Source organism: Balaenoptera physalus (genome assembly GCF_965194825.1).
Source record: "Balaenoptera physalus genome assembly, chromosome: 6".
Lineage (NCBI taxonomy): Eukaryota > Metazoa > Chordata > Mammalia > Artiodactyla > Balaenopteridae > Balaenoptera > Balaenoptera physalus.
In genome coordinates, this window is record NC_138885.1 from 106,434,916 (window position 1) to 106,455,448 (window position 20,533).

Consider the following 20,533-nt stretch of genomic DNA (forward strand, 5'->3'; position numbering starts at 1 on the left):
TGTGCATTTTTTTTTTCAGTCGACATGAGCGATGCCCCACTCTCCATTTCTACCCAGAACCTCTGAAGCTTATTTAGAATGGCAGTCAGCACAGGCTCTTTACCAAAGCTGTAACCCCTGCTTCTGTTTACAGTGAACTCACCCTGCTTGTGTCCAGTTCGCTCCGACTGAATGCGTGCTCACTGAGCACCGATTTTGTGCGGGGCTCAGGGCGCAGCAGGAGTGGAAAGATGAGCTTGGCCCAGTTCCTGCCATTAAGATGGGTATCTCCTTAGGAGGGAGATAAGATGTAAACCCAAACAACCATAAATCAAAACAGCCTGTGGAATAAGACCTTCCAGGGAGGCAATCCTGTTTCCCATTTACTGAGTGCCAGGACCTCTGCTAAATGCTTTCTGTACATATGTTAATCTCATTTCTATAACCCCACAGGAGGGGATTATTTCCCCATTTGATAAATGGAAAATAGAGTCAGGGAGACTGTTAAGGTACTTGCCAAACGTCGCACCGTAATGAGCTGAGGATGGAGAATCACACCCAGGCCTGGCTGATGTGGGAGCGAGAACTTGACCCACTGCCCTCAGGTGGCTCAAGCCCAGAAAGTCCACGCTGGCTGTACCAGTTAGGGAACAGCAAGTGGCCCATGTGGCCGAGGAGGGTGCATACCAGTGTCCGGTTCGCTCTGTGCATCCGTGCATCTTCCTGAGCCTTCAGGCAAGAGGAGAGGCAAAGCCTGATGATGTCACCAGACTTACATAAATAGAAACTTCTTGCAACAAAAGAAGACCTTTCCATTGTAAAACAATCTGCCATGTATTCATGTATTCAACTCTTCTTCAGAAAAGCTTGCTTTTTTTGTCTGTCATTGCTCTTCCGTCTTTCAGATAGGACTTTGCTGGCATGAAGAGAGGCCATATGGTGTATGTAGTGAAAACAGCACTGGGCATGGGTGCGGGTCCTGTCTCAGCAGGTACTGCGTGACCCTGGGCCCGTCGCTTCCTGTCTCTTGCCTCAGTTCCCTCAAATGTCCAATTAGAACTGGAAAGGATCTCTGGGTCCTTTCCAGTTCTAACTTTCCAAATTATAGCATATACTATCCCTGTCTCAGTAAGGGAGATAGCCTTCGCCTCTAGCTTGGAGTCAGTGAGGCCACTGCACAGCAACATTAGATGATTAACCGGCGTTCCTAAGCACCATGGGGCTGGGATGGGACCTTCCAGCCTGCAAGCCATCAATGTGCTGCTTAGATAACCTGCCCCTTCCTGAAGTTCATGGGATCCACGTTCTTTGTCCATCTGTACACCAATACACCAGCTGGTTAATTCACTCGTTTACATCTATTCACACCTAGCCTCTGGAGCCAGACTGCCTGACTTTGAATCCCAGATCTACCAACCCTGTGACCATGTGCAAGTTACAGACACCCCTCTGTGCCTTACCGTCCTCCTCTGTAAAGTGGAGATGATAATGGAATTTGCCTTACAGGGTTGTGGAGGATTAAATCAATCATATAAATGAAGACCATTCCTGGGATGTAGTAAGCATGATATAAGCGTTCACTGTTAGTTTTTTTTTTTTGGCCGCGCCATTTGGCTTGCGGGATCTTAGTTCCCCGACCAGGGATCGAACCCTTGCCCCCTGCCATGGAAGCGAGGAGTCCTAACTACTGGACCACCAGGGAATTCCCAAGCGTTCACTATTAGTATTATTTTCAAAGCATTTCTTGATGTTGTGGATATTGTGTGCCAGGTGCTGTGTTTGGAGCTTCTCCTACTGCCCTACAAGGTAGGCATTGCTGAGCCTGCTTTTCATAGGAAGAAACTAAGGTTTGAAGAGTTTACGTGACTTGTTAGAGATGGGCCACTGTGCCCATGGGCTGCAGAGGACACGTCAGCAGGGCCAAGAAGAGAGCCGGCTGGGAAGAGCGGGCAGGTCCCCTCCTGCCCCTGTCACTTAACATCCATCTCACGTTGCCTCCCTGCTGCGCTGTTTGGTTCTTGCTCAGACCCGGACTCCCGCTGGTGTCTTGTCTTGAAACGTATAACCTGTCAACACATGAGAATCATCTGCAGCGACTGGGGAGAAATATGATTTAGGAGCCGGGGAGAGGAGTTCAGCGAGACCGGAAAGCTGCCACTTCACGGCTGATTTTGGAGCTGCCTCTCGGCCAGACCAAATGGGAAACGTCCTGCTTCGAAACAGTCAAGATGTTAATACTTAGATAAGTGAAGACACACATGTCTCAGCTAATATCCCAGGCGTATCGGACCGATTATGCTGCACTGGAGTGCAATTTCCTCTCGGGTTTTATTTCTTTGGCCTGACATTGTGCAGATGGTGAGCTCTGCTTGCTGGAAGTTAAGTGTGGAAATGATCAAATAGAAATACGAGACATTTGGATATCACTTGAGCTGCAACTTGACACTCCAGGTCTGATTGAAAATCCAGCAGGCCTCTTTTACGACCCTTTATCCCCGCTCCCCCTTTGCCCAGGAAGGCGCCTGCTGAATTCTCCTGGCTCACTCCACACCCCACTACTGTCAGCTCTGGCTCTGTTAGTTAGCGCCACTTCTCACCAAAGATGTCTGACCAAGTGATCCTCCCCGTTAAAGTCCCAGGACACAGGGAAATCCCTGGCGGTCCAGTGGTTAGGACTCCACGCTTCCACTGCAGGGGGCCCGGGTTCAATCCCTGGTCGGGGAACTAAGATCCCGCATGCAGTGTGGCACTGCCAAAAAAAAAAGTCCCGGGACACACACACACACACACACACACACACCCCTCCCAGTTGCTGCCCAAGGCTCCCCTTCCAGTTTTAAACGCTTCATTGAGGACTTCCTGCCGCCGAACCTTCTTGAGTTTCTCTCTCACACTTCTCAAGGGAAAAAGCACCTTCCTCTGTCCTTTAAGCTCCAGATCCTTCTTCCTTCAGAGCCCAGTTTGCAAAGCACCTCTTCCTTATTTATTTGGCTAGCCTTCTCCTTGTCCAAGTAGCCTGTACCTACTTTAAAGTCTACCCTCGGGACTTCCCTGGCAGTCCAGTGGTTAGGACTCCACGCATCCACTGCAGGGGACCCGGGTTCAATCCCTGGTCGGGGAACTAAGATACTGCATGCCTCGCGGCTTTGCCAAAAAAAATAAAAAACGTCTATTCTCAACACAGAAATCCAGCTGTCTTAAAAGTTTCAGCTGCCTCTCGCTGACTCCTCCATCTCCATCCTCCTCACCCTGTAACCTGGAGCCCCCATTCCTTCTGTACTTCTGGTAATTTCCATATCGACTGCAGATTCCAGGGCAACTTGGGTCTCTACAGCAGCTGCATCGGGCGCTGATTGAATTCCTGAAACCCTCTTCCCCACTCCACTCTCTGACTAGACCAATTTTAGTTTAACCAAACTTCAAGACTACATTTTCTTCTCTTCCTTTTAATGATTAATTTGCTTCGAAGAATTCAAGAACCCAGACCCAGTGACTGCTGACCAGTCCTAGTGGTGTTTCTCGTGAGGGCCCATCCTCTGGGCTCTGGTCTATTTCAGGTGAGAATGTGAATTCCTTTGTGGCACCAGTTTTGCTTCTCAAGCAAGTGGAAATATTGGTCAGCCCCCTTGATCTCACCTCTCCTGGAGGTCTGGTGTATAAAGGTATATAAAGGAAAGATTATGATGTCTTTGCTTTGTTTTAGAGCTAGTGTTTTTTTTTTTTTAAAGGAATGATGAAGATTACCCTCACTCATACTTCATAGGCAAATTATAGACTATCAAGGAGGAAGGAGGGCTTATTTATTTATTTTTTATTTTATGGCTGTGTTGGGTCTTCGTTTCTCCACAAGGGCTTTCTCTAGTTGTGGCAAGCGGGGGCCACTCTTCATCGCGGTGCGCGGGCCTCTCATTATTGCAGCCTCTCTTGTTGCGGAGCACAGGCTCCAGATGTGCAGGCTCAGTAATTGTGGCTCACGGGCCCAGTTGCTCTGCAGCATGTGGGATCTTCCCAGACCAGGGCTCGGGGCCCCTGCTCCCCTATATTAGTCTGCTTGGACTGCCTGGGTGGCTTAAAGAACAGAAATTTAGTTTCTTACAATTCTGGAGGCTGGTAGTCCAGGAACAAAGTGTTGACAGGTTTGGTTTCTTCTGAGGCCTTTCTCTTGGGCTTGTAGATGGCCACCTGCTCCCTGTGTCTTCGGATGGTTTTCCCTTTGTACCTGTCTGTGGCCTGATCTCCTCTTCTTATCAGGCACCAGTCATATTGGATTAGGGCCCACCTTAATGATCTCATTTTAACTTAATTACTTCTTTAAAGACCGCATCTCCAAATATAGCCACGTTCTGAGGTACTAGGGGTTAGGACTTCAACATATGAATTTGGGAGGTAGGACACAAGTCAACCTCCAACACTTTCCACTTTTTAAATGCACACTGCCCGGTTTTAGGGCATCCTGGACCTTCATTTAGGCTTCCGAGGGGATATGTCCTCCTTTGTAACATGGGATTAGTAAGGATACTGATCTCTTGAAGTTGTTGTGAAGACGGCTATAAGGCTTAACATAGCCTGCGTTATAGTAGGTGCTTAGTAACCGTTAGAACCATTTAAATAAATAAAGATGATGATGTTGCTGACAGCACCGGTGTTATTAGCAGATGTCTTGGTCATAACTGTCCTTTTTCACAGCACCTGACGATCATATCACTTGTGTCATTTTCATTTTGCTCATTTCTTTCCAAAAGAGGCTTCCCCATGGCTGCCCAGCACACCAAGATTCAGATCAAAGCTACACCCCACCCCTGCTGTGAGGACTTGGAAGCAGTCTGGCAGGAGGGAGGCACTGGGCTTGCCCCACCTCTCCCATCTCCTTCTGGAGCTTCCTTAATCACAGCTCACTCAGGCATCTGCTTTTGACCTTGGAACCTTCCCTGCACAGTGCCAGGTGCCTGGAGGGCTGCCAGCTCTCCCAGTTTGCCAAGCTGACTCTCTTCCATCACACAAGTGACCTGGGAAATCCCATCTCCCCTCCAGCAGGGGATCAGTCTCCCTGGGTTAATCACAGGAAAGGTGCTGCTCTGTGGGCACACGGCCCTGCCACTCTCCCTGCACATGCACAATGCTTGGCTCGCACTCCAAGGCCCTTCTGATAAAGGCTTTCTGCTCAAGACTTTCCTTCTGTCTATGTGCAGCCAAGGGTCCATCTCTGTCAACATTTAATTAATTAATTTATTTTTAAATTTTTAATTTAATTTAATTTTTTTTTATACAGCAGGTTCTTATTAGTTATCCATCTTATACATATTAGTGTATATATGTCAATCCCTGTCAACATTTTTAAAAATATTAAATCATAAGGCTAATTTTGTTCTCTGTCCTGTGCATTACATGTGCATAAACATGCTCAGTGGAGACGTTTTTACAGTGTACAAAGCAGTTATGCGTGAGCCCTTTCTCCCTCTCCTCCACCCTGTCTCAGGCTCCAGCGCGTTGGCATCTGCTGTTTCCCCTCTGCCTGGAAGCACCTCTTCTGCCTCGTCCCCTGGAGAAGGCCTGTCCTAAGGCAGGCCTGGGCCAATGCTCTAGGAGATGCCTTGCTGACCTCCCTGGCAGAGGTGATGCCCCCTTCCTTGGTGGCTCCATTGTGCCTTTGGTGACCTCTCGCCCCTACTTACCACTCCGTAGCTGACTGTCTGTTGGTAATTCCCTGGCTGAACTTGCTGCTCCTCGAGGGCAGGAATGATGATGCATTTAACTTTGCGTCGCTGGTGCTCAGCACAGGGCCTGGCTGCAGATGAATGAAGCCAGTGAGTAGGGCGCTGGGCCCCGGGCAGGCTGGGCAGTGCCTTTCATGGCATCTTCCGTTTGGCCTCACCTCTTCCTTTGTCCTGTTTTTAGCCTAATTCCTTTCAAGGCTCTGGCATGGGACTCTGAGCTCATTTTCATGATTGCTTTAAATATTTGGGACTGTTGGCATGCCAACACGGGGACCCACGCTAAGGAGGGAGAAGAATTCTCTAGCTCTCTGGGTTCTGCCCAAACACAAGGAATGTGCCAGAGGCAGGGGAGGTTCTGAGAAAGTGCCAGATCGGGTCGAACTAAACCGCTTTCTTACCTGGCTTAGGGAGCCAGGAATTTTGGCAGGAGACGAGAAAGTGAAAGGACACAGAAGCCTGGGGCGGGGGGTGGGCGGTGGGTGAGGATGGCTTCTCCTCCAGGAAACCCAGGAGGAGCCCTAGATAGAAGCAAAAGGGCAGCAGCAGCACCGATCTGGAGATGCAGTGTCTACACCCGAAAATGGTGAGGAACACCCTGGAGCAGATTCCCGGACACAGACAGTCCCGGGAGCCGATTCTGAAAATCAGATGGACAGAAGGAGACTCTGGAAGCCTTGCCATGGAAGAACATGGAAGCCACAAAAATAAGCTCGTGAGCATCTGGCATAAGGAGGAGCCTGAGAGTCGCTCCATGCGGCTCCCACCACTTCGCAGATCAGGAAACGGAAGCTGAGAGAGAAACGGGGTGACCAAGGCCACACAGTTCATGGTGGTAGCACCAGGACTGGAACCTAGATCTCCTTCTCCGCTTTCCAAGGCTTCTACCTCCTCAAGGGCTGGAGAGGAGCTAGGATGAGTTTTCCCCAACAATTGTTATAAACAGACTAGAAAGCCTAGCTGCTGCTTGTTGAGCTCTAGCTATGTGCCAGGCACAAACCAGTGCTAAGCGGTTTACATGTTCATCTTATCTAAGAGCAGCCTTATGAAGCAGGCATTCACAGCCTCATTTTAAAAACGGGGAAACTGAAGTTCAGAGGCTAAATGATTTGCTTAGATCAACCAGTTACTGAGCATTGAGGTCCATATTCTAAGTCAGAGACCGCCTGATTGTGGAGCCTATGCTTTTAACAGCTACTTTCTAAAACCTTCCTGTCCGGCCTTTACAGATCTCAGGATACTGGTTCAAAAGGGAGACAGCCTAGAGCTTCTAGATGGAAATGCAACATTCCAGCCCTCTGACAGTGAGATTTGAGGCACACAGACCTGGGCATCTGAAGTAAGCAGGACATTTTCCTTCCCTAAAGACTCTCCAGTCCAGGGACTTCCCTGGCCGTCCAGTGGTTAAGACTCCGTGCTTCCACTGCAGGGGGCGGTGTTCAGTCCCTGGTCGGGGAACTAAGATCCTGCATGCTGCGTGGCGCAGCCAAAAAAAAAAGACTCTCCAGTCCAAAAAAGGCCTGTGGTTATGGGAGTGGAGATGGACAGATGACCCGTGGTGGGTTGCTGATACAACAGTGGGTTACAAGGTGAGGCAGCCCCAGAGAGTGGCCAAGAGGAAGGAGACAGATTCCTGACTCCCTGAGTTGGCTGCTGGCTGTAGAGCTCTGTTGCCTAAGAGAGTGGATTCATAAAGCAGGAAAACAGCCCCTTAAAATTCATACACTTTATTTACATTTATAGAACAACTTTAAGCTCACGAAGTGCCGTCTTACATATTCTCCTTGGATTCTTCCAACAGGACGACAGGGTTACTCTTCCTACTTTACCGATGAGCACACCGACCCAAAGAAGTTAAGTGACTTGTTCAAAGTCACCCAGCTAGCGACCCATTTCGCCAGGACCCGAACGCAGGTCTCTTGAGCCTTACATGGAGGTCCTTCATCTTGACGCCACTTGCAGTGGACAGCGGAGCCAGTAGAGATGCTGCTAGGGGCATCATCGTTGTCTCAGGGTGATGACCCTTCTCCCAGGTCTAGGCTTGCCCTCATTGGGCTCCTTATTTCCTTTGCCACTTGTTGGTTCAAGAAAGGCCATGTGACACAATTCCAGCTAATGAGGCAGGAACAGGGGGCTACTGGGCAGCCTATGGAAAAGCTTCTTGTGCTCCTAATGGCCACGGGAAAGGGCAGTCTCTCTATTCCTCTGGTTGTCGCTGTGCCTGGAACGTGATGCCTGGGCCTGCTACAGCCAACTTGCTGCTTGGAAGAAACCAGCACGTGGAAGAGGATGAGCAGAGAGACAGGAGAGTCTGGGTCCTTGATGACGTCATTCAACCAACACTGAGGCCCACCCTCCTCAGGCTGCACATCCTAGACATCAGACTTCAGACGTGGCATAGTCCAGGGGAAAAAAGGTCAGAAAACCTTGTGTCTCCTTCTTAAGAGTTAGGATGATCTCACCAGAAGATCCCCAGCAAACGCCCTCATGACTTTTTGGCCAGCACTGGATCCCATGGTTACCCCAAAGCAGGCAAGAAGCATAGGAGTGGGACATTAGTGATGAGTGAGAGCTACAGGTATCAGAAAGCTGAGGGGGTGGAGTGAGTGACACCTCCGAGACAAGGATGTGGTGAAAGAGAAGGACGCTGCCGAGGTCTGGACCTGAGGAAATGTTCAGCATTACCTGGTCGCAGGGACAGGGGTGTAACAAAAGACATGGAAGCAAGACCAGAGGTATAAGAGGAGAGCCCAGAAAAAAAGAGACAGAACCAGGGGATTGGGGTTTAAGGCCTTAAAATTATAAAATTGCTGATGCAGAAATTCTTCGTCAAAGAATATAACCCAAAAGAGATAATAATTAAAGTTTATTGAGTACTTTCTCAACCAACAACACAGTGTCAAGGATAGCATTCTTTTTCTTTTAATTTTTATTTTATATTGGAGTAGAGTCGATTAACAATGTTGTGTTGGTTTCAGGTGTACAGCAAAGTGATTCAGTTATACATATATGTGTATCTATTCTTTTCCAAATTCTTTTCCCATTTAGGTTATTACAGAATATTGAGCAGAGTACCCTATGCTACGGATAGCATTTTTTAAAACACTTTACATTTATTAATTTACTTAATCCTCAGGACAATCTTATAAGGTCAGTACTATTCATTCTTTTTACGAGTAAATTTTCGTTTTACAAATAAAGAAAATGAGGCCCAGAGAGGTTCTGTCATTTGAGCAGGGTCCAGCGACTGAGGGATTGAGATTCGGAGAGAACAGTTGCAAGGTCCTTCTTAACCACTAGGCCATTCTGCCTCTTGAAATGATTAGAAATGAACACAAGGCCGCGCCCTGGGGGTGCTCATTTCAGCGTTATAATAACAGGAAACAATCTAAATGCTGAACAGCTGGAGGTTGGCTAAATAAAGTCTGACTTCCAAATGAGAGCATGTGATATAGATGTTAAAAATCATGTCGTAGAAGAATACTCAATGACATGGGAAAATGTTGATGATACGTTTTTAAGTGAAAAAAGCTGTTTTCAAAACAGTATGATCCCAAGTATGAAAAAGGAAAGATACTTGTTATTATTCACACGTGTGTACTTTGGCAGACAGATCTGGCTTCCGTACTGGCTTGCCAATGGCCTATGCCACCACCAGGTACCTTCTTTCATCCTCACCCTGCCTAGCAAGAGACCCCATCCTCACATCCCAGTCAGTTTGGGACGGTCATTCTGGTGCCTCTGGATTGATGTACTGCATATTTGAACAAAGATAAGCAGGATGTGTGTGGAGTCCCATGCCCAAATTGTCATTGCTTCCGCTCAGGTCATTCCAGGAACCTTATTTCTCGATAAGGCAGGACTCTTAGGGAGTGTTAACGAATGGAAAGAGCTTTGGGAAAATTGGGTAGCACTTGTAGGAAGACTATTTCAGGGACATGGTGCCACTTAAGAATAGGTGTAGAGGAGATGATGGGTCCCTCCATTGCAGGGATTCTGGAAAGTGCGTCAAAGGAAGGTATCCCGCTCTTTGGACCATGGAAGTAGGTCAGGCCCCTACCCCTGGGGTCACTAGCTTTATATTGCAAGCAGCTGAGCCCCAAGACGATTCAGAAGCCCCACTCAGAATCCTCTGGGTTTCCTGTCCTATGCTTCGCCCCAGCTCTATACCCATGTTCAGGCAAAGCCCAGAACTGACTGCTTAGAAAAATATTTAATTGAGATTCCTCCTACAGTGCTTATTTCTGTCTCAATAAGGCCTTGGCGTGCCATGGGTAGCTAAATATATTGGCTGTTTCCTTTCCAATGCCAACCTAGTTTTTTAAATGTTCCCAAGTACATCTGCCCAGCTTTTCCCTTAGAGAGAATTTACAGCATTTGCCCTCTGTAACCCAGAAGAAAAAAAAAAAAAAAAACAAACTGTGGAGGAGGTTAGCTTGCTTAGGGAAGAGAAACCAAGAGATTATGTCTGTGCAGAAGTTCCTTCCTTCCTTCCTACCTTCCTTCCTTCTTTCCTTCCTTCCTTCCTTCCTGCAACCATCTATTGAGCTTTTCCTGAGTTACTGGCACTGTCCCTAATGTGGAGACTATACAGATTTGTGGAATTAGATCTGGTCCCTGCCCTCAAGGTGTTCATAGCCTAAATCTACCAACAGTACGGAGTGTTAGTGATGGAGGAAGCACAAAACAGAGCTGAGGGGAAGGTCTGCAGTGCCCCAGAGGGAGGATACATAGGGGACATTTTCCTAAATAGCATCTCTACCTGTCCGAGAAGTGCTTAGGAGTTGAGGGAACGGGGAGAGCTGAAGAAACAGCAAGAATAGAAGGATAGATGGGATTTATGTGCATGTTACCTTAGTTTGGGGTCGACAGCATAGACACTTTCCCCAATAAAATTCTTCTGTTGGATTTGGTATCTGATTCTAAAGAAGTCTTGAGTACAATTAATTCACACCTCTAGGCTTTGGTTTCTTTACCTATAAAATATATTAGTGCAGACAAAGTTTTATAAACATTTCTAGAGTCACAGAACCTCTTTAGTGAACAAAAGCATATATGGAACCCCAATATGTAAGACCAATAACATCAGAGCTACTGTGGTTGAGGTAGGGGTGGGAGACCCAAAACTAGTCCTGGCCTACTGAGACACCTCACTGGGACTCTGGGGTTCGCTCAGCTGCAGTTGAAACCCACAGGTTGAGACGGTATTTCAGGCTTTCCTCGTGTTCTCTCTTTGCCTCCATTTGGGCATGTGGCCAGTCCCTGGTTCCAGAAGGAGTCTGCACCTGCTACTTGGGCGCTCTGATGGAGGCAGGTGGGAAGTGGTCTTGGAGTACTCGGGATCACCAAGTCCTGGGAGTGGTCAAGGCATGATTGCTTTGGTGGGAAGAAAATAGGTTATCATCTGGCAGCTGAAAGGATAAGCACAGTCTGGTAGCATGTTACAGATGGTTCTGGCCCCATTTACCCATCTAGTGCTTCTGGAAGATGATCTAGGGGTGAAGGGCCCTCATTTTCCCATCTCCTTGGTTGGATAACCTCACGGTTCATAAGCCTCTACTTTGCAGAAGTCATAAGAAACTTCCTTTGAAGATGTTAAGGTCTATAGCATCTCAAGTGGACTTTACTCTTTGCAATATCAAGTAAGACAAGGCAGGGAATGGTCTCCCCATTTTATAGATGAGGGATCCGAGGCCCAGTGTGGTTGTCTCTTCCATAAAAGAATGCGGAAACTCACTTTTGAGACTATGGTCTGTATCGCACACCCTCTCAGACTCCTGAGAAGTTCTTTCTGTTCTCTAACATTTATTCATTTCGTTGTAATTGACGTAAATCATTTCCTCTGCTCTTACCTGTTTCCGTCTAGTTGTCCAGAAAAATCTGAAGTTGGATTTCCTATCCTTCTCGACATTTCATAGAAGGCAATAGAAGTATTAGGGGGAATTGAAGGAATGACCCCTAAGAGTTGTGGCAGATTTCCACCTCTGTTTGGGAAACACCGCTTTGGTCATCTTGGCAAGAGGCTTGAGGGTGGGCATGAGAATTTTAGGGTGAGGGTGATTTCAATCCTGGGGAGTCTGTAATTCCCCAAATCTTATTAACATAGGGGCTGAATACCAGACGTTCCTTTGGGTCTGCGTGCCGATGCTCTCAGCCTTTCCTAGCAGCCCTTCTCCACTGGTCTGGAACCTTTTAGGGCATTCCAAGCCCCCGCACCTCTCCCCCCGCCCCGGGGCTGGCCTGCAGTCAAGCATCTTCACACTCTGCTGCTTCCATCTGGAACTCCCTTCCTCAATTCCTGATGCTGGCTGCCTCCGGGCCTGCTTGCTGTGCTGGTGCCCAGAATCCCACACAGCTCTGCCAGCTGAAGCCATGGGGAACTGCAGCAGCAGATAAGGGTGGGCTTCCCTGGAGGCAGGATGCATGGACCAGAGAATCCGTGCAAGGTACCCGTGACCATTCATCAAAGGGTACCTTACAGAAAGAGAAAGGGCAAGTTACCGACTAGGAGGAGGTAGTTGGAACGCACATAATCGAGGAAGAATATTACCAAGAACCCATAAAGAACATCTCCGGGTTACCTTAGGATTCTAAGATTCTCAATGGCGTTGACTCTCCTTAAGTCATGAGATTTTGCCTGATATGGAGTCACATCCTTTCCAGAAACTCTTATTTTTCTTCTGCAAGAAGGTGAGGGAGGGCTTCCCTGGTGGCGCAGTGGTTAAGAATCCGCCTGCCAATGCAGGGGACACGGGTTCGAGCCCTGGTCCAGGAAGATCCCACATGCCGCGGAGTAACTAAGCCCCTGCGCCACAGCTGCTGAGCCTGCGCTCTGGAGCCTGCGAGCCACAACTGCTGAGCCCACGTGCCACAACTACTGAAGCCCATGCACCTGGAGCCCGTGGTCTGCAGCAAGAGAAGCCAACGCAATGAGCAGCCCGCGCACCACAACAAAGAGTAGCCCCCGCTCGCCGCAACTGGAGAAAGCCCGTGCGCAGCAACGAAAACCCAACGCAGCCAAAAATAAATAAATAAATAAATTTTAAAAAAAAAAAAGGTGAGGGAGTCTGAATACAACATCAGGGGGACCGCTAGCTGACTGCATCAGGGACCCAACAAAGACTTAGGCAACACAGCTGTTGAGCACACCTATGGTTACCTTTGGACAGCTTGCATAACTTCCTGCCTCCAGGCAGACCTAGAGATGAATTCAGCTGAGGTTTTAGAAAACATGATGCTGGAAGAAAGTGAGAGGAGGGGTAGCATTCAGTAGAAATGGAACCAGACCCTGGAGACGTCCGCACGGAGGGCTCTTACATAAACAAGATCAACCACGGGGCTTTCTCCTTCAGGCAACCCCCTTCCTAACTTCTTAGTCTCAGTGTTGTCCGTGTACTCCCCCTGCTGTCCTGACTTACGCCAGGAGTCATCTCCTCCTCCCCTTTACCCCCAACATCTATGCCATGGTGAACCTCGCCATTCCCCCCCCCCCCCCCCCACCGTGTGGATGATTCTCCGACTGGCTTCTCCTGCAGGCCTCTTGTCGGGGAAGACAGGAGGCCCTTAGCTCTCCCTTCCATCAAACTCTGATCTCATGATATCAGAACCTACAATTAACCCCATTTCCGATGAAGTCATGCCCACCTGCCTCTGCCTGGCTTCCCGGCGTCTCCATGTCATGCCCTTGCCCTTCTCCTGATGAATCATTTTGTGTGGCTCCCTTCCACGGCTTCTCTTCTCTGGTCAGTCTCGTCCTGTCTCTCCCACAAGCTTGTTAGTTTGATTCTTCCCTCCACACCTGGGCCTGAAATGCCAGCTTCAGTTCTGCTCCAAACTACCAGTTCTTCAAGGCCCATTTCTTCTGTGAAGCATTCCCAGTTGGGTCATCCCCTTTATGCCCTTACCGTTTGTGTGTTGATTATTTCCAACTTCGCACCAATTTGGCAGTTTATGTTATATTACTAAGCATTGTCTTTTCAACAAGGTTGTAATCTTCTTGATGGTAAGAGCGCAATACCTGTTTGAATCACCTCTCTCTGCACCCAAGGCAAGGATGTGGGAATGAAGGAAATTAACATTTATCCAGGGCTTTCAGACATCATCTAATTGAATCTTTTCAACCCTAAGAGTTGGATGTTTTTTGTCTCTTGTTTTATAGATGAGGAAACTGAAGCTCAGAGAAGTATTTTTACATCCACAGCTGGTAAGTGGCCAAGTCAGGATTAGAAACCAGTGTTGCCTGATAACATAGCATCTTTCACGACTCCATGCCTCTATTCTAAGGTGGGGCATAGGGCACTCATAAATGCATTGGATCAGAAAAACAATTTGACACATGAAGCTGATGTGCATTTAGAATCATTGATACCATTAAACCCATATATGTGTTTCTTTTAATCCCACCTTGAAAATTTAAATCCCAGATTGACCTATTCCAATGCTAATTTTCTTTCAAAGAAGTTAGGAGCAAGTTTTATGATTGATGTCTTTTTTTAAATGTCCTAATTATTTTTTCGGAAGCATGGTTCTTCTAAAATTTTTGCCTGGTAAGAAATGATTCAGGGATGTCTGATGTCACTTCTGAACTGAACAAGCAGGGAGGAGGCTGTGATAGCTGGAAGTGTGTCTCTCAAGGCTGGTGTTCCTGCCCTTGCATCTTTTTAGACTGTAATCAAAGGAGCAGCAAATTCTTGAGCTAGAACTCAATATATAGTGTAAATACATATACGTCATCCGGGTTCCCAGATGTCAGAAATTCCCCCATGACCCCGTAAGAAGAATATTCCATTGCTTTAGATTGTGAAGAAAAAGGGGAGATAAATAGAGAGAGGGAGAGGGAACTTGAGCACAGATGAGGAAGACATATAAAGGGAAAAGGAAACAAAGGAAGAAAAAGAGGAACGGAGGAAGGCTGGAAGGAAGCTTTTCTCTGTTGAGAAGGTTTTTCTCTATTAAGTGGATGGAAAATACGACTTGAATCTTTAGAATTGGAAGGGAAAGCAAATTTTGACTTAAGTGGCAATGCTCCCCAAATCCTTTTTCATGTCCTGACAGGGTGAGTACAGGGTCCAGTGGCTGGGGATTTAGGCTGAGTTGCTATGGTGTATCACCCTTGGCTACATCATGTCATGGAAAGTGCAGTCCCCACCTTTAGGAAAGATGGCATTGGTGACTTTGCAGAAGTCTCACTCTTGGTGGGTCGGGTCGTGGTGGTGAGCTCAGGAATGGGAAGCAGATTGCCTTGGCTTTGCAGATCTCTCCTTGGCTCCTGGCCTCTTTAGAAGAAATGTTTAGATGCCCTCTTAGGAGTTTCTGAGTGTGCCCACCTAGGGCGGTTTTGAGAATTGAGTGAGATTGGTGCCTGACACATAGTCAGCCCTAAACAAGTGCCGGTTACATCTTCTTCACCAGCATAGAGAGAGCAGGAGCCCTCATTAGTTATTTCTGCAGGTTCATTTTCTACTTCTCTTCCCATTACTCACCTCCTTCCAGCCTCGAATACCAAGAGCCCCCGCCTTAGGGTGTTGATGCCTGCTGCCTCCTCAGCTCGGGTCTCGTTGCTACCTTATCTCCTTGTGGCTCCTTGACTCAGGTCCCGGCTCAAACATCACCTCCGCAGGGAGATCTTCCCAGACTAGGGTGTCTAAAGCAGCGCCCCCAGCACCTGCCACAGCCTCTCCACTTTGCTGTTCTGATAGCACTCACAACCCCTGACTTTCTCCTGTCTCTTCCCGGAGGTGACGGCTTCACAGGGGTAGGAACTTTGTTTGCCTGGCTTTTTCATTTTATTCCCAGTGCCTGTAACAGTTCCCAGCACACAATCAATATTCAATAAATATTTGTTAAATGGTTTATTCAACCAAAAATATTGGGAGGGTGGATTCTGCCTGGGGAAGGGTGAGGGGCATAGGGGCCCTGCTGCCTGTGGCATGTCTGGGCAAGTCAGTCCCCAGCAGAATTTCAGCCTTCACTTGCCCCTTCCTCTGGGCGTCCGGAGGCAGGTTACGACTTGCACAGCCATGTGCAGTGACCTGGTAGGGTGTGCTGTATGACTGTAGGAGAACTCTAACACTTCTGGCTTTCGTGCCCAGACACCCAGATTCAAGTGCCGGTCTTCCCACCAGTTTGCCAGCCACAATACTCAAGTGAGCTAGCAAAATCCCCACCAGGGCTGCACTTCTTACCCTGGGCATGGGGCATAGGGGGCGGTGTGTGTGTGTGTGTGTGTGTGTGTGTGTGGTATATGTGGAGGGGGGCATAAGGAGCCTGCTGTAAATGCATCATCCTTTTTATCTAATTCACTGAAAGCATGGTTTTTATGGCATATCAACCTTGGCTACATCATGTCATAGAAAGCACAGTTCCCACCTTTAAGATGGCACTAGTGACTTTGGAGAAGTCTCACTCATGGTGGGTCGGGTGGTGATGGTGGGCTCAGGAATGGAAAGCAGATTGCCTTGGCTTTGCAGATCTCTCCTCGGCTCCTGGCCTCTTTAGAGGAAATGTTTAGATGCCCTCTTAGGGGTTTCTGGGTGGAGGTGCTGGATTGGAAACATCTTCTCAACAAAAATGAGCTCCTTGGCGGGTGGGTGCCTTGCTCACAGTAGAAACTCCATAGTAGGGAATGAATGTGCCCTAAGAGATGGGCTGGGGAAGAGGTCGCTGGGCTTGGGGTCAGGAGAACTGGGTGCTAGTCCTGCTTTTCCAGGCAGCCTCTGCCCTGCTCTAAGCCTCGCTGTCCTCTGAGTAGGAGGGGCCGGACTCCGTCTTTGAGGTCCCTTCTCAGAGACTTACAGGAGTTAAAGTCCCATGAGAAGGGCTTCCCTGGTGGCACAGTGGTTGAGACTCTGCCTGCCAATGCAGGGGACACAGGTTCGAGCCCTGGTCCGGGAAGATCCCACATGCCGCGGAGCAACTGGGCCCGTGCACCACAACTACTGAGCCTGCGCGTCTGGAGCCTGTGCTCCGCAACAAGAGAGGCCGCGATAGTGAGAGGCCCGCGCACCGCGATGAAGAGTGGCCCCCGCTCGCCGCAACTGGAGAAAGCCCTCGCACAGAAACGAAGACCCAGCCAAAAATAAATAATAAATAAAAAATAAATAAATTTAAAATTATTAAAAAAAAAAAAGAAAGTCCCATGAGAAGAGCAGCTCCACAGGGCTGCACACTGATTCAATGCAGCACAGCTAGCTCCCTCCTCCCCCTCGCCAGGTGCCCTCCTTATTCCCATGGAGAGAAAGTGGCCTGCTTCTCCTGTCAGGGACACCTGAGTGGTCCCTGACATTCTGTGGCTTCTAGAGCTGGCTCTGAGGAGTCACAGCCCTGAGGGCCATCGTGAGGTTGTTCAGAGTCGTTAGGATGGGTGGAGGAGTAGGGGGAGACCAGAGACCGGAGACATCCATGCTGTGGGAGCTGGGGAGCGGACCGAAAAGAAAAACTGGACTTTCCTTTCCCAGGCCAGAGCAGGCTGCTCCTTTATGGATATGATGCAACGTTGCTCATCCCACAGATTCTTATCCCATCCACCCGTCATGAGTGCCCTGATGCTGTAAACAGCTTGGTCTGGATGAACCCCCTGAGAACTGATCTTATCTGTCGCCCTCTGCAGAAGTTTAAAAACACAGTTCCCAAATTCTTTGACCCTCCGCTTCTTGAGAGGCGGGATCTGTCTCCCTTCCCCTTGAATCTGCCCTTGCGACCGTTTGACGAAAGAATTCAGTAGACGAGGCGCTGTGCCCATAGCTGGGTCCAGGTCTTCAGAAACGGGCAGCTGCCACTTCCTGTCTCCTGGGATGCTCGCTCTTGGAAGCCAGCCACTGTGCCGAGCGGGAGCCAAAGCGGCCTGTGAGGAGGAGAGACCCACATGGGGAGGAAGCAATGCTCTGAGCCCGGGGCCCTGGCTGAACACCCAGTGCCAAGGTGCCAGCCCTGGGAGCGAGCCGTCCTGGAACCCCCCAGTCCCGCCAGCCCAGCAGACAGAACGTGGAGCAGAGGCTTTGCACGGGAGCTGCTCCCGTCTGGCCCCGCCCAAATCGCAGGTACCTGAGCACGATAAATGCTTGTTGCTCGTATAGCCACTAAGTCGTGGGGGGTGGTTTGTTCAGGGGCAACAGAACACTAGCGCCCCTGGTGCTGGGGAGCAAGCCCCTCAAGTCCTTCCAGACAGTTGCTTCTATTTTTCTTAAAACAACTGCCGCCCCAACCATCCTGTGGAATCTCCTTTCCCTGGAAAAACTCAGCTCATCTTTCTGAATGAAGATGGTGATTTGCAGGAATTTTATTCCTAGAAGTCCACTCCCCCTCCCTTCTCATTTCACTCCTCCCTCACAAGCCCCACGCCCACTTCCTCTTATTTTTTCTCTTCCATCCTTCCAGCAGACACTTTCTCCTTAGCCTCGGGCTCCTGCAACAACCCCAAGGGACTTGACCGTATGCCTAGGTGGGAATCTCAGGTGTGTTCTGTGCATGCATGTGTGTGCATATGTGTAGGCAGGGGTCGGTGCATGTGTGTGTGCGTGTGTGTATGGAGGATAGTGTTACAAACACTGGAGGTGGGTAGCAGGTAGTAGAGGAGCTGATGATTTTGACCGCTGATTTTGGTGGGTTCATTGGAAACCACCCATTCTTTTTAAAGATACTTAAAAATTCAAATCAACCTTTTCTGGTTATCCCATTCTGCATTTTTCAAATTTTCTACAATGACATGGATTACTTTTGTAATGAAGGAAATAAACCTCACTTTTCCTTCCAATACTCAGAGTTGACCAGAATTTATATTCTGGTGAATTTCCTTGCAGCCTTTTGTCTGTACTCAAACATCTATTGAATATTTGAGATCGTGCCATGAATACAGTATGTGTCTTGACTTTTCACTGTGCTTTATATTTTAAGAGTCTCTCTCTCACTAAATATTTTCCCAAACCTATTTGTTTTTGCTCCAGTGTATTTTTCCTTTTTTTAAAATTGAGGTATAGTTGATTTACAATATTATATGTTTCAGGTGTACAACATAGCGATTCACAATTTTTAGTTTGTACTCCATTTATAGTTACTATAAAATATTGGCTATGTTCTCTGTGCTGTACAATATATCTCTGTAGCTTATTTATTTTATACATAGTAGTTTATACCTCTTAATCCCCTACCCCTGTCTTGTCCCTCCCTCCTTCCTTCTCCCCACTGGTAACAACTAGTTTGTTCTCTACATCTGTGTTTGCTTCTTTTTTGTTATATGCACTGGTTTGTTGTGTTTTTTAGATTCCACATATACATGATATCATACAGCATTTGTCTTTCTTTGTCTGACTTATTTCACTAAACATAATACCTTCCAAGTCCATTCGTGTTGTTGCAAATGACAAAATTTCATTCTTTTTTATAGCTGAGTAGTATTTCATTGGTGTGTGTGTGTGTGTGTGTGTGTGTGTGTGTGTATGTGTGTGTGTGTGTGTGTGTGTGTGTGTGTATACACATACCACATCTTCTTTATCCATTCATCTGTTGATGGACACTTAGGTTGCTTCCATATCTTGACAATTGTAAATAATGCTGCTATAAAGATTGGGGTGCACCAAACCTAATTTTTAATGGCTCGTTAATGTTCTAGCATAAAAAAATTTATTTATTTTTAAATTTATCTACTTATTTAATTTGTTTAGCATTTACCTGACATTTAGGTTATGTTTATATATATATATATATCACATCATATGTATATCACAACCTAAATGTCAAATAAATATATGTGTCAGACATACGTGTGTGTGTGTGTACACACACATATCTCACACCCTTATACATAAATCTTTGAAGCTTTAAATCTTCAAATGTTTTCACTTTGATTCCTGGAATTGAAGTTCCAGGTTAAACACTATGAACATTGGAGAGGCTTCTGGTATGCAGTACAAAACGGTAGAAACTGTCCCTTCTGAAATCTCTGCTTGGCTTCAGGAACCATCTTCTGACTGTCTGGGCATCTCTTACTCTTTTATTCCCAAGAGATGACCAGGGAGGGATGGGGAACCCGAGGAAAGAAAAGACCAGGTGAAGATATGTGAGAAAATATGTAGCTGGCAGAAAAAACTCCTAAGCTTATTTTATGAATATTTGAATGGCTAGGGAGATAGTTTTTGTCTTCTTGCCCAACTTAATATGAGGAAGGAAGAGAAGGGAACTAACAGTAGTCACATGGGTAGATGCTTTCCATCCATTGCCTCATTTCATCCTTACAAGGACCCTGAGTTATTATTATTCCAATTTTATAGATGAGGAAACTGGGTTCTGGGAGGTTAGATAACCTGTCGGAGTCAGACAGCTGGTAAGGAGAGAGCCCGGAGGTGAACCCAGGGCTGTCCAGCTCCAGAGCCAGTGAAATGAGCTGCCATCTGGCTCGTCCATTTCCATAGCAAGATAGGGGGAGGTGATGGGCTTTGGCCCTCCCCTCCTCTCCCTTCCTCCCTGTTCCAATTCACCCTTTCTCCCTTTGAATAGAGGGGACTGAGATGAAGCCTTAAGGAACCCTTTCCCAACTGTTACAAGATATAGGACACCATCCCCCAGAAGTTATCGAACCTCTTTCCCTGAAAAGCATCTGCATCCCAGTGAAAGTCTTCTATCCTCGACCCTGCCTAGATAACCTCTGGAGGACCCTGCCGGGCAGACGATTTCAGGGGTTGCTGGGAGCCCTCTGTGGCTGTTCTGACCTGCATTCTTCCAGCACATGTTGTCTAGGAGCAAAGAGGGGAGGGAGGGCGCAGCTGGCAGGGAAACCACGGGGAGTCGGGCAGATCAAGGAGTATTAATAATGCGGCCACTGGCTGCTAGGCCTGCCCTCAGGGTCCGTC

At 47.8% G+C, this 20,533-nt stretch overlaps 1 long non-coding RNA gene across 1 annotated transcript in view; it reads left to right on the forward strand.

The window, feature by feature from the left end:
- Positions 1-13,215: 13,215 nt before the first annotated feature.
- LOC309663489 overlaps positions 13,216-20,533 on the forward strand; it is a 368,186-nt gene continuing 360,868 nt past the window's right edge. Inside the window, exon 1 of the long non-coding RNA XR_014265313.1 lies at positions 13,216-13,893. This is a non-coding gene — a long non-coding RNA (uncharacterized lncRNA). The remainder of the gene's footprint in view (positions 13,894-20,533) is intronic.